Source organism: Pagrus pagrus (assembly GCF_965226575.1).
Source record: "Pagrus pagrus genome assembly, chromosome: 23".
Lineage (NCBI taxonomy): Eukaryota > Metazoa > Chordata > Actinopteri > Spariformes > Sparidae > Pagrus > Pagrus pagrus.
Genome location: NC_140205.1, coordinates 5892944 through 5905504, shown reverse-complemented (window position 1 = coordinate 5905504; position 12561 = coordinate 5892944). Strand labels below are relative to the sequence as shown.

The following is a 12561-nucleotide window of genomic DNA, read 5'->3' as shown; positions in this document are numbered from 1 at the left end:
GATCGTTAGTCAGTTAGGTTTTCTACAAATATCATAAAGATGGCAGACAAATCAAAGGAAAAACTTGAATAGACATTAGAGAAGTTAATGCACCAATTATCGAGGATAGCGCCATAAAGTTGACAAAAAGTCAGCTTCATTTCCATTGTGATCCTCTCACCCTTTATATGACAGGAGTCAGGAGAAAAAAAATCTGATCCCAGATATTAGATTTTGAATTAATAGGCTCTCGAGAGAGCAGCCGTGGGCCTTTTGATCGACCACGAGGGGCAAAGTAGTTCAAATACTTTTAGATTAGAACTTTGTGCCGAATTCCACCTGAATTAAAAAGTGACTAGGTTATTAAAAGTCATGTTATTGAAGCCGGTTAAAGCAGCGCTCAGAACTTCTTTCATTTCTGGGTTTTTATCTGTTTTTGTGGAGTTTTTTAACTCTGCGTTGGCTCCACACCTGTCTTGCATCCGTCTCATTAGCCCTTCCCTGTTCCTAGTGTTTTTCCACTCGTTGCTCTCCTCTCACCCCCTCGTTAGTTTGTATTTGAGTCCAGTCTCTGTCGGGTCATCTGTTGCTTCCCTGATCCTGCCGCCGAGTTTCCCTGATCCTGCCGTTTGCCTCGTCCTAACGTTGCCGTTTATCCTGAATAAATCTTCGTCTACATTTGGGTCCACCTCCTCTGGTCTCATCACGATGATGCAGGAGAGCATACACCGGGATTAAACTCCCTGGCAGCACTGCTCGACCTCCAATTGACAGTGCTGGTGGGTGGGCAGCTGGTGATGGATCAATCCTTGTTGCGGCACTGTTCAGTCTGCAGCCTCCCCCGAGCCAAGAGTTCGGGATGGAGGCATCAAGGACTGCAGTGCAGGGTGAATTATCCATTTAAATTAAGGCAGCGCACTGATTTTCTCTATATTCCCTGATGATTATGTTGAAAGGTCACTCGGGGTTCACAATCTGACTTGCATGAAAAGTGTATTTTAATTCACTTGTTCAGGGTGCTGCCTGAGGGACATGCTTTTGTGCTAAAACAGTGTGCGTTTTTATAAGAGCATAGAGGTCAGCTGGTGTCTGAGGACATCCCGCTGTACTTTTTCTATCTGTATTTCTGCCTATTTTTCCCAATTTGTGAGAAAATGGCAAAGATTAAAAGGAAAAAGAGCCCAAAAATCTGCCAAAAAAAAGTGTTTCGCTGAGGTGGAAAAGTTGGAATATGCAACAAAGACTGACGGCAAGAGATTTTTCAAACGCACATTCCCGCTGCGGTTCTCGCTTCTGCTTTTTCTGCCGCATTAATGTCGTGCTGCGGCTCACTTTTATATGCCTCCACTCAGCCCAAAAAGAGGAAAGAAACCCCCGGTTCAAGTCCAGAGGGGGGGCTTGTCGGCGTGTCACCTCGCTCTCCATAAACCATAAAGGCTGAGAAAAGAAACACCAGCGCGTACATCTGGGTCAGAAGAGATGAAGACACAAACACCATCTTAGGTGGGAAGCAGCAGTGAAATGCCCTCATGTATCAGCCTTACTCATGCTCTCGCTATTATGTAATCTTGTCATGTCCTCATGAATATTTTCACATAAAGCAAACGTGCACTGACTTAGATTTTTCGCAACATTATAATGGAAGCGTGGCTTCTGCCAGAGCCTCTATAGTTTCAGTTTCTCTGCCAGCTGAGTGCAAACGCCTCCTTCTGGGAGCGCTGGGATCTCTCGGTGATAAACTGTCGGGAAGGGGAAGGTGGCAGGCGTGTGAAGAGCGGACGTCTCAAGGGTAGAAAGCCGCCCCCCCTCCGCCTCACAATGCATCCAGGCTGTAGAGGGCGGCAACCTGAAATGCTCGGAGGATGAAACATCATGAATTCACATTGTGTTTTTCTCCCCCCCCCCCCCTCCTCCCTCCCTGGACGCTGCCTTGTACCGTCCTGTCCTCGTCATGTACTGAACAGCATGTGAATTGTTGCTTTACTAGCCCCGCTAACATCTCTAAACTCCAGCGGAGACAGAGGGCAAGGCCACAGCCCTGGCCTGGTGTTTGTGGTCAGATGGAATGTGAACTCCGGGTGAGAGAAAAGAGGGGAAGTAATAATGAGGCATCCCCCCTCTGCTGGTTGTTTGTTTGGACAGACCGGCTGTCTCACAGCACAAGCTGTGGATGGAATACTAATGGATATGACTAATGATTCTCTCTCGCCTTTCTCCCTTTCTGCCGATTCCTTCCTACTCGACTCTCTTCTCTCACCCCTCCTTCTCCATGCGAATGAAACTCTCGAGTCTGGGATTCAGCTACAACTCAAAGGAAGGCTGTGACATAAATACCTTTTTTTTTCCTTTTTTTTTAAATGCACGTGAGGAGTGTCTGGCAGAACGTTTTCTCCCTCTGGGCTTTGTCGAACACACCCCCACCCGACTGATCCCGGTTTCTAATCACTTATTGGTGGGTGGACATAAGACCATCCCTTGGTGTTTGTGACCATAGAGTGGGCCTGTCTAATCCTCTGCGCATCCATCTGAGGTGTTTAACTTTCCAGATCATACTTTTTTTTCCAGAACGCCGTGCCTCGAGGGAGGAACAGGAAGGCGTCCCAGAGTTTGCAGAAACTCTCCACTGGGCCAGATTAAAACCTGCTGAGATGCAACCAAGGATTAGACACCCCCTTTGGCATTAGGAGGCTGTATAAACTGTTTAAATTTATTTTGGTATTAAGTATTGAAGATTTGGCCCTTCAAGCAGCCTGGCAACCACTGTTTGGCCTAATAAAAAAGAGTTGCAGACATTTTTTATCCGCAACATAAATTTTAATCGTGTCAGTCGAAGAGCTAAGGAAATCAGATCTCCTCTTTCAGGTGATCACTGCACTTAAATTGCGATTTAATTTCGTGATACGCTATGCAAACCCCCTCTAATCAGAGAAGTTTGTCACCTCGGCGTAACGGTACCATTAGCAATCCAATTAGCAGCAGGATTGGAAGGGAGACGCTAAGTGGTAGACGGTGTTCCACAGCGAGGCTCACGATCAATTTAACTTTCCATTCAACATCACTGGCCACATCACAACGAATCCCCGTGAGTAAGAACGACCTGCTGCCACGCGTCTCTGAATCACATTTCCCCCCTTTTTTTATAACCTACACAAGCTTTACAGGCTGCAAGAATCAAAATCTCTCTGTAGAAAATGATCATAATATCGCTAATAACTCTACCGGCCGGCTTCAATCCACTCCCGGCTACGAGGCAGCCAAAGAGCGGCTCTAAATAAAATGAGATTGCATTGATTGAGACAATAGATTTCCACATTTAGTTGAAGCTTTGGCGGCATATTGGCTGTGTGTTATTTAATAGTCCCCTCAGAGTTTGCCTCTGAGCCATTGAGCAGGGCTCTGCATTAGGGGGAAAGTTTTACAAGTCTGTAATGTGACTTACTTTTGTTTCTGCTGCACCTGTTCTCACCGAGAGAAGGACTAATGGAAGAATGACCAGATGGTCGATTTTAACAAGACTGTTAACTAATACTGCATCTAACAAGAAAGCAAAGAGTCTGTGTCTGTCTGGAGGGCTTTTCACCCTGATATTAGCCCTGATCCTGATCCCTCTCATGTGATCTAATGGGGAAGCAGACATAAACAAAATGGAGATTAGCGTGGTGCGACAAAAGCAGAAGGTTAAAGGAGCAGTAATGGTTGAGTAGGCCAATGGGTTTTCTATTTTTCGGCGTGAGCTGGAGGGGAGATTTTAAATTTCTGTCAACAGAAGTATGCTAGCTAACGTTAGCCTCAGGGGCTGGAAAACAGAATGGAGATTAGCGTGTAGCAACAACTGTGAGATAAAAACAAAAGCAGAAGGTTAAATGAGTCTGGATGATCGGGGAGACACGGTCAACACAGGCTTTCTCTCCTTCAGTGAAAACTGCAGGTAAGATTTGTACTTTTCTGTCAACAGTAGTATGCTAGCTAGCGTTAGCCTCCTTTTTACAGTATGTACTCCTGAAACTGCACTGTGTGTCTCCTCTTTGAGTTTCCAGCTTTCTCTCTCTTCCATTCATGCCATGGTACGTGAGAGCGGCAAGATCGTCCCTCAGTTCATTAGAGGAATACAAACACTCCCCACTCCCTCGTGCTTCACACTCTGAAGCCTGCACACACAAACCAGGGCCGAGGGAGCACCCTGAGAACCTGTATTCCCTGTATGATGTTTGCCAAACACAAGTACTGCATCTGTGTCCAGAATCCTGCACACTGCAGGATTTGTTTAAGCTGCTTGTGGGATAAAAAAGACTGACACACAAGCTAATACACACATTTGCAAGCTCCTTATTAACGCTGTGTTTACACGCGTGCTTAAAGCTGTCCTGATCAATATTATCACGTTAAGCCTCGGTCAAATGACTGCGTGTAATCCCTCGGCACTCAGAGCTTTTTAGCCTCTTTTACCTCTTGTTTTGGTTTCAGCTTCATCGTCAACTTTTGCAGCAGCAACAACATGTTGAAAACAAACGAAAACCCTGCACCCTCCCTGCCCAACAACAATCAGTAAGATGCTGGAGTTGGAAGCGACAGCACATAGTGCAGCATATTGCAACTAAACAGCCAGATATTTCCCTCGGGGGTTGTTAAGATGTTGTTGTTGTCTTTGACAGAGCCCAAGGAGAATGAATATTAGACCGTCATACATCAGGTGTACACAAGCATGACCCAAAATGAATGCTAATGTTGCTCCTGTTCTGCTTGGTGCGTGTGAATAAACCACTGTTTGCTAGCTTTATTCCATTACAGTTTTATTTATTCTTGCACATTTGCTTGCTATATAAGCTGGTGATGTTTCAATGTGGTGATTTCAGCTTGTTGTTCTGCCCCCAAGTGGCCCCCGACAACATTTTTGAATTAATACAAAACAGCTGCACAGTATTTGTACAACTCTAACAGGCATTTGATTTACATTTATGTCTGCGTGGTAAGAAAATCAGTTGGCAGACCATTAAACCCTGCTTATCCGCCAGTAAATGTCAAGTCTACATCAATATTTGTCTGTGTTACAATGGGATTAATTAGTTGCCTCTTCAATATTTTCACATCTCACAATTGATGTGTGGAATCGGAGAGCAAATAAGTCGACATTTCAAAACAATGTTACAACTCCAAACCTAAAAAAGTTGGGTCGCTGTTTAAAACAGATTTCCTGTGCCTGAGCCCATGTAGTAACATCCTTAATGCGATCATGTGTTTCACTCTGGTTCTCTCTCCTCTCTGTAAAGTTACATTCATGAATGAAAGTACATTTTCCCCTCCAGGTCTGGCAGGCAGTCGACATTACAGCACTTAACCACCCGACTGCGTAGATCACCTCCCTGGACCACTGCGGCTGTCAGGTGGATAAATGGGAGTGACGATAAATCCACCTTTTTAAATCTCAAAAGTTCAGAAGTAACTCCTGAGCTCTCCTCCCGTCGGTAAACGGCTCCAGATCAGAGCAGAATCGGATGTGACTCAGGGTGTTTAGTCCTCCTGGAGGTCTGAGGATCTGCACCCGACTCTCTCCTGCTGAGTGGGCCAGCTCTGGCATATACATATTGTACTATATAATATTAAATACATTGTCTGTGTACTGTTTTCAATTGAATATATGTCAAATGGGATTAGTTATAGCTGTGAATGATCACATTTTGTTACTTGCAAAACCTCTAGTGTGTACTGACGAACACAGAAATACAATCAAACACTCCCAATTAAATGTCAGAGTCCAGTCTGGGATCACTCTACTTCTTCAGTAGATACTGAACTTGTGTTCCAGCCCCGTGACCTCTGCCCTCTCTTCTTTCAGTCACCTATCGGCCGGCCTGGGGACAGTCTGTGTATGTTTGTGTGGGCGGCTGTGTGCCCGAGTGGGACACTAATGAGCGGACTGATTACAGTGGGAAGCCTCGGGTTATCATTAGCTCGCCGAGGATCAAACACCAGATCAAGCCAACAGCAGGGCAGCGAGATGCGAGCCACAATTAGATATTTGTTTTTCCACGGGAAATGTAGAAAAATCCTTGTGAGTTTAAGGAAGGAAAGAAATGAGCACCTTTTTCACGGCGCCGGCGAGACGGTGGAGGTTTTGATTCTGATCAAAAAAAGCGACTGAGGGACTCGCAACGTGCCTCGACACTTACGCACGAACACAAACCCCGACTTCAGCCATAAAAGGCATTAGTAGCCCCATCAATGGGCTCGCTCAGACAATGGGGACCGACACCACACAAGAGGAACATTCTCTCATCAGCGGCTTAGAGGTTTTGCAGACAGCTTTGATTGTCTCGCCCTCGCCTATAATGAGATAGCTGCTCGCTTGACGTCTCCATGAGAACGTCTGCATTTCCACACAGGACTATTAACCCAACAGCCTCAGGTGCCGGTCCCCTTGCAGTCCCCGCTCATCTCCACAACTGAATAAAAGATTAGGTGAGATATCAGTGGCGAGCTCAGGTACTGAGATTAGGAGCAACTATGAGTCTCCTGAAGAGCTGTAGTTAAAGGATAATTCCACTATTTTGAAGTCTCTATCATTATTTGTAGACTGCACTCACCTGAGATAACGTTTCTAAAGCAAAGCACGAAAAAAGGATCATTAAGATTGTGAACAAGCCAATAATTTGACCAGAATACCTGAAATACTTAAATCAGGGGTAAGACTGAAACTGGAGGCAACAAGATGGAGGTCACAATCCCTCATCGCACAGGAAAAATGGGTGTGCAAACAACTGTGGCAAGAAAGAAAGGTCAAAGTTGAACAAGGAAATCCAATTTTTCATTGATGTTTGCAGTTTGAGCGACCTGAGGGCACTCTACTGATTTTATGCACCAAATTGAGTTTTACTTGACCTGTGAAAAGAGCCGTATCAGGTCCTCTGCTGTCTTTCTTTCTTCTATTAACATTATGAATATGAGGACATTCAGCTGAATGGATACAAAATGGACGGTCTTCTACAATTCAAGCCAGTGACCACTGTTCAGGACGACGTTTCAACATTTGTACTCACAAGCTGCAGGGTGCAAGGTAAATGTAGCTGTCATTTTTTAAACGAGGGTTCGAAAACAATGGAGTGTTGAGGATGAGTTCAGGAGTCTTGCGGCCTGGCGAATGAAGCTGCTCCTGCAACTGTGTTTGCGGTGACACAAGCAGGTAAGCCAATATATCTTCCTCCATCTTTTCCTGACCCTAACCAAGTGGTTTTAGTGCCTAAACCTAAACAGAGCGTAAGTACAACACTATCAGAACATAAAATTGTGTCAGCATATCCATATGTTGCACCTGCTTGTTGACACAGCAAAAAAACACTTATGAGTTGCATTATGGGACGTGTAGGATCCAGTGTTTTTGGCGCCTCAGCTTCTGCTGCTTTGACAATTATTTCAGGAAACCTGTCACGTGTGAGTTAAAACTTCACCGTGTTCCCAGATCTCAGTAATTAAGCTGCTACCAAAAGCAATGGTGGCCAATAAAACCAAAAACACAAGACCCATGTTGCAACACATCAGAATCCAGCTCCGCTTAATGCAACTCCGGCGCTATGACGTCTACAAGTGGATGCAATGAAGGACGGTTCCTTGACAGGCCTCTCTCCTGGCATCCCTCCCCTCCTCCTTTCTTCTGTTCCTCTCTTTATCCTGTCCACCCTTTTCTTTGGAGGCCCTCCGGACCCCATCAAGGCTCAGTCTGTTCATCCCACATGTGAGGGGTCAGTGCGTACCCCACAAGAATAAACCAGCCACTCAATGTGAGGATCTTTGTGTATGTCCTCATCCCCCCCCCCCCAAACCCTCTTTCTCCCTCTCTCTCCCTCTCTCACTTACTTGTGCCCTATAGACCAGAATTGGTCCCATTCACAGCTCTTCCCTCCCCCCTGGAGCGGACTTCTCAGGGCCCTAACAGCGCATTTCTATGCCTTATTGCTCCGGCTCCTCCATGGAGAACAGTCTCGTCAAAGAATTTGTGAAGACACGGACGGAAATGAACCGGCTTTGTGCTTAGTCTTGACATATAGGCTGGAATCACGTGGTGAAGTCCGTGGGGCAAGCGTTTAACAAGAGAAAAGGGCAGAATGTGTAAAATGTCTCTCCACTAAAGGCCTCCAAGTGGCCATCTTGGAAAGGAAAATGCCAGGTTCTGTTTGGAAATGAAGTAGTTTTATGAGTTTGGCCCCGCTGGCCGTCCTCCAGCTTAATCCACATTGTGTTCTGACTTCCTACGGACCAAAGCTGGTTTCTCAAGCTCATCTCCACCTCATGTTTAATCTCCCCCAGCTCTTTCATTAGGACCACACCATGTGTTGATTCTAAAGAAATGAAGCGGACACCTCATTTCGAGCAAGAATGAGCCGGAGAAGGCTTTTGTCCGCAGCAGGAATGCCCATAAGACAGAGAGGAACAGTGTTTGGTCTGACTCGGGTTGCTATACCAGTGCTGAAGAAAGCCATGGCAACGCAAGCAAGAAGGTCTGCCGGACCACATAGCGCTGATACAATACGGCTGCTCGGGGTTTGTCATTCCAGTCAGGCCTGACCCAAATTACGACATCCTGGGCAAAAAGTGGCCCACTTCAACCAGCGCACATGCACAGACATGCTTAATTGGGCTTGCATATATTTGGCTGATAGCTATAATAAACAAAACATATGGATGTTTGAAGTCTAATCACTGAGGAAACGGCCCTGTTAATGATTTAACACCGCAGTCCGTAGCCCATGGCTGCTGGATTATTGTGACTTTCCGATTGTTTACCCAATATGTCTACAAGCCACTTTTCCATCTGCGCTCATAATTCTCAGCATTTTTAAGCTTAATAGTCTTTTATGTTTTCATATGTTTATTATCTCCTATCAACAGCCCCGGGGGGAAAATCTGCTCAGAATGGGAAGAGCAACAAAGAAGCGATTAGGACCATGTCTACAGAAGTGTTTTGGTGAAATATGAAACAGTAAAGCGAAAAAAAGGCAAATTGTCAGGAAAACAAATGCAAAAAAAAAAAAAAAAGAAAGATTAAAAACTTCTTCTTTCTTTTGCAACTTTACCTTAAAGTTTACTTATATTCAGCACGACAAGGGTTGATACTTGCAGCTCCGGATCTCAGATACACACACGAAGAAACACATCAAAAAAATGGCCTTCGTACCATCTGAGTCAATTCTGCGCTCGGCTCCAAACTTTTCTGCCTGCCTGGCTGCTCAAGTGACCACCTCACCATCACATCACACCTACCCCACGAAAAGCCATGCATCAGTAAGTGTGCACCCAGAAGAAGAAGAAGAAAAATCCACTTACTTTATTTTGGAGGTCTGGTAGTTGTATATCAGAGCTCGGAGAAGTTTCTCTAGACACTTTTCATCTGCACCTCTGCCCCGCTGCCCTGCCTCTCCAATACTATTTCTCTTTGTGGGCTGAGCATACGATAGCTGTGTAGTTTCTTTTTTTTTTTTTTCCCTTTTGGTGTGTGTTGCATGGGGTGAGGGGAGGGTGGTGGTGGTGGCGGTGGGGTGGGTGTTGAATGCCGGGTTTCCTGACTCGTGATCAGGAGCTCATTACCCGCAAGGTCACTCCAGGGACGCCCTGCCTGGCACTCACCGAGACACCAGAGAGAAGATGTGAGATGGACGATGAAGAGTGTGAGAGAAAGAGAATGAGAGAGACAGAGAGAGAGAGAGAGAGAGAGAGCAGTAAAGAGCCAAAGTGCCTGGGAGATCCTTGGGGACGAGGAGAAAGAGCTGAGAGAGAAAAAAGGAGAGGCACAAATACATATAAACAGCAAGACAAGGGAGACAGTGAGAGACACTGATCCAAATGCCAACAGAGAGGGAGATATTCAGGAGGTGCAAGCGAACACGACAACAAAGTGCGGCTGTAGGAGCCTCGCATGAGCCCACAGAGTGAGCAGCAGCCCGGTCACACCACAGAGTTATATAAAATATCATGTTGATCCATGGAAAAGCGAGTGTGGCCACAGTCAATCGATAGAGTATTGACACGCACCAGCTGGGCACTGGATTTGTTTTTCAGCTTTGTGCATGGACAGCACTGCAAAAACATGCGTCCTGTGTGCAGTGAATGACATCTGATCATATGATGTGGTCTTTTAATTGTTTTACTAAGTGTTGATTGAATGGTTGTCTAAGTTTATACATGCAAATCACAAAGATAACTTGTTTTTATGACAACTTAAAATAATTTTTTTAGCAATTTAAATGTATTTACCTCTTTTATTGGTCATTTGTGAGCGGATTGTAACACGACATAATAACTGAGACCTTCCCCGTCTTTCTTTAAGTTGTTTAATGCTGCCAGCCTGTTGGATTTCTGTGTGAAGGTCAGATTTTCCATGACAGTCCAAAAGATTTGACTTTATGCACGTTCTCGAGTGCCTCATTTCAGTTCCTCTCTCCGCTCTGCTAACAGAGTTTATCTGAAAATGATGGACTAATGGACTGATGCCCATTATTTCCACTGTTGATTAATCTGTTATTAGATTGAACATTTAGATAAAAATGTTCCAAAATAGTGAAAAGTAAACCATGCTGTGTGCTAGCTGGCTTGCTAATGTTAGCCACTGGTGAAGAACTACAATCAGTAATCAGCAGATGTTTTGGGGGCGAGGAGGCTCTGGAGTTGTTCAAAGGCACCTTTGTTTGGACTGGGTTGAGTATCTAGTTATGTAATCAAAGTAACTAATTACTTTTGCTGATGATTATTTGGTAATTACTTTTTTCAATGAATACCCCATTAGTTTAATTGATTACATTGATTGATTGCATTTGGTAAATAACTTGCCCGATACTGATTTTCTTGTTCAGCTAATTGATTACCTGGCCAATCGTTTTCAGCCCCCGAACAAAACACCACAGTTCCCCCTCGATTATAAACCTGAGTGGCTCATTTGTCAGCAGAAAAATGCTGAAAACTTTTAGAAACCAGCAGTAACCGTTAACTTTTTAAAAAATCAGGCTTCTTTTTTAATCGTCAAACTTGAATTTAAATAATTAAACCTGAGACTCATTTGGACAGCTATCTGCCGGTTAGGCTGTCTCTTCCTCTCGTGGTTCTGGTTTGATCCATTTTTGCTCTCATTTGTGGCCAGATATCCTTTTAGAGGGAGTGTGGTAATAAGTTGTGGATACTCTCAGGGTGTTTGGAGTGGCAGATGGCTGGAGATGACCCTATAGAGCAGCCTGGCACTCTGCCGCGGCTGGACGAGTCGGGATTGACAGATTACAGCACACAGGATCAATAAAGAGTACCATTAGTTCTGTCCACAAAGCCTTGTGTACAATACTGATGTCGGACCGCCTCTGTAAACTCTCTGTAGTCCACACACAGAGAAATGGCCGTATATTTCACTTTATAAGGCCGCTCTTTCCTGGCTCGGCCTGGCACAAATTCACTTTATACAACAAAAAATACTCATGGTGCCAAAAACTCTGCTCTTAAGCTCATAATTATTAGATAACCCATTTAAGTGCCAGGGCCCATTGTTAAGGTGCTATTCAGAGCCGCTCACAATGTGATTATAATGCGCCATTTCAATACTTTAATGGTCATTTATAGGCAGAAGCACATTCAAAAACCATTAGTGTGATGGAGACTCAACATTATGAATTCAAAGAGAGGGACAAACATTAGCATTAATGGTCCCCAATGGTCAACTTTGTGCCCGGTGTTCATACTCAGATCTTCTCACCAGAGCGGTTTGTAAGTAAGGTTCGATTGAGACGAGTCGGAGTCTCAGCTCTTGTTTTTTTACCAAGTTGCAACTGCTGGAGGGAAAACAGTGAAGTAGTTACAAGCAAATTGCAAGTTTCTGAGACAAGAACTTTATTTTGCAAGGGGCGTATCAAAGGGTACGGACCAAAGAGCAACGAAGGGTGTGACGTAGCGCTGAGCTAGTTAACGTGACAGCAGGACGTGAACAGCAGCTCCCATTTAATCGTAGATTAGCAAAGCTAGCTAGCTACTACTGTTAATACAAAGATTAGTGTGAATCTCTGCCTGAAATTTGTTTGTGGGAAAAAAAGTTTAATTAACATTCAAGTTAATGAAGGGCTTTACCAGAAGTTATCTGCTTGGTTGGCGTACGTCTATGAGCCACACAGTACAGGAGCTATGCAGAAAATCCCGGTAATTTTACACCAAGGAAGTTGAACTTTCTGTCTCCGATGCTGTATCCACATTTCCCTTTTTACATCCATGGGTCAGATGCATCTGTCAGAGCAAATGAAACTTTGACCTCGCAGATTTTGCCTGGGGGTCAGGCTAACTCTCTGAATGATGTAATGACTCTGAATTTCATCATTTTCCTTTCAAAGCTGGGTCAAAAGTTGAGGAAAGATTATTTCTGCGGTCAGCTCGGTAGCTGTTCTGGAGCTTTTGATCATATCACATATATCTCATTATATTCACCGACTCCCTTTCTGTGTTTTTCCACAGAGCAAGTGCCAATGTCTGTAAATGGAAGAGGTAGAGCGAAAGCAGATTGCCCATTAAGTAATCGAACGGGAAGTGGGGTCTTTATCTCGGCTGAATGACGGAATAAAAGTGAAA

General features: G+C 44.6%; 1 protein-coding gene across 1 annotated transcript in view; it reads right to left on the bottom strand.

Moving 5' to 3' along the window:
* ptn (pleiotrophin) overlaps positions 1–9464 on the bottom strand; it is a 46618-nt gene extending 37154 nt beyond the window's left edge. Inside the window, exon 1 of the mRNA XM_084346239.1 lies at positions 9295–9464. The gene's annotated coding sequence lies outside the window, so the exon portion shown is untranslated. The remainder of the gene's footprint in view (positions 1–9294) is intronic.
* Positions 9465–12561: the final 3097 nt, after the last annotated feature.